A 2,132-nucleotide genomic window follows, 5' to 3' on the forward strand; every position below is an offset into this window, starting at 1 on the left:
TGTGCGTGGCGCAGCGGCACACACCGGGTGCAAGTCACACCAACGTGCCGTCGCACCCTTCGCCCGTGGTCAGACCCTTCCTTTCTCCGGGCAGGCGTGCCCTTGGAACAGGTCTCCAGGCATGCTGTGATCTTCACGGATGCCTCGGCCACGGGCTGGGGCGCCACCTACAACGGGCGTGCAGTTTCAGGCGTTTGGACGGGGCCCCAACTGCACTGGCATATCAACTGCCTCGAGCTGTGGACGGTGTATCTTGCTCTGGTCCGCCTCAAGAGCGAGTTACAGGGCAAAGATGTGTTAGTCCGTACAGACAATACAGCGACCGTTGCCTACATCAACCGCCAGGGTGGTGTACGCTCCCGTCGCATGTCACAGCTCGCCCGCCATCTCCTCTTGTGGAGTCAGAAGCATCTGAGGTCCCTTCATGCCATTCATATCCCAAGTGTGCTCAATCGTGCGGCCGACGAGCTATCACGAGCAGTGAGCCCCGGCAAGTGGCGACTTCACCCCCGCGTGGTTCAGCTGATTTGGAGACGGTTTGGAGCAGCATAGGTAGACCTGTTTGCGTCTCCAGAAACCTCCCACTGCCAGCTGTTTTATTCCCTGACCGAGGGAACCCTCGGCACGGATGCGCTGGCACACAGCTGGCCTCGGGGTCTTCGCAAGTACGCGTTTCCCCCAGTGAGCCTTCTTGCACAAACGTTGTGCAAAGTCAGGGAAGACGAGGAGCGGATCCTCCTTGTGGCCCCATACTGGCACACGAGGACGTGGTTCCCAGAGCTGGTGCTTCTCGCGACAGCCCCTCCCTGGCGAATTCCCCTGAGGAAGGATTTTCTTTCTCAGAGAGGCGGCACAATATGGCACCCGCGCCCGGACCTGTGGAATCTCCACGTGTGGTCTTTGGACGGGACGCGGAGGTTTTGAGTGGTTTACCCATGCAGGTAGCAAACACTATTGCTTCGGCGCGTGCACCGTCTACTAGACAGGCTTACGCACTGAAGTGGAACCTGTTCGTCAAATGGTGTTCCTCTCAGCAAGAGAACCCCCAGGATTGCCGGATCGGCGTTGTGCTTTCTTTTTTACAGGACCGGTTGGAGAGGAGGCTGTCCCCCTCCACCATTAAAGTCTATGCTGCGGCAATCTCCGCCTACCATGCCCCTATAGCAGGCAGGTCGGTCGGTCAGCATGACCTGGTCATCAGGTTTCTTAGGGGGGCGAGGAGGTTGAATCCATCCCGTCCCCCCTCCATACCCTCTTGGGATCTGTCCGTGGTGCTAAAGTCTCTCCAGGACGCCCCCTTCGAGCCTCTGCAGTCAGCGCATGTCAAGTTTCTTTCTATGAAAACTTTGACCCTACTCGCATTGGCCTCGATAAAGAGGGTAGGGGACCTGCACGCTTTCTCGGTCGACGAGTCGTGCCTACAGTTCGGGCCTGCTGACTCCAGTGTTACACTGAGACCCAGGCCTGGCTATGTGCCCAAAGTTCCCACAACTCCTTTCAGAGATCAGGTGGTGAGTCTGCAAGCACTGCCCCCGGAGGAGGCAGACCCAGCCTTAGCTTTGCTGTGTCCCGTCCGCGCTTTGCGACTGTACGTTGACCGAACGCGAAGCTTTAGGACCTCAGACCAGCTCTTCGTCTGTTACGGAGGACAGCAGAAGGGAAAAGCTGTCTCCAAGCAGAGGCTGTCACACTGGATAGTGGACACCGTTTCCCTTGCGTATCAATCGCAAGACCTCCCGTGCCCGCTCAGGTTACGGGCGCATGCCACTCAGAGCATAGCGTTTTCCTGTGCGCTGGCGCTTGGCGCCGCTGACAGACATTTGCAGGGCTGCGGGCTGGGCGACACCCAATACCTTCATGAGGTTTTATAGTGTTCGTGTTCCTCCTGTTTGCTCACCTCTAATAAGTAGAGACACTGGGAGACCCAGATTCATGTGTCAGCTTGCCTTGCCAGTATGGCGTTATACCAGTACCATAAATCCCAAAGATAATTCTGGTAGAGTTTGGTACTTCCTCCAACGCCCATCATAATCAGACGTGGTGGAGCGTTTGATGACGGCTTTGCATCAGTTGAATTCTTGAAAACCTGTGTTGAGCTTTGGCGTCTATATGAGCGACCCCTAGACAGGGGA

This window comes from Paramisgurnus dabryanus, chromosome 10 (genome assembly GCF_030506205.2).
Source record: "Paramisgurnus dabryanus chromosome 10, PD_genome_1.1, whole genome shotgun sequence".
Taxonomy (NCBI): domain Eukaryota; kingdom Metazoa; phylum Chordata; class Actinopteri; order Cypriniformes; family Cobitidae; genus Paramisgurnus; species Paramisgurnus dabryanus.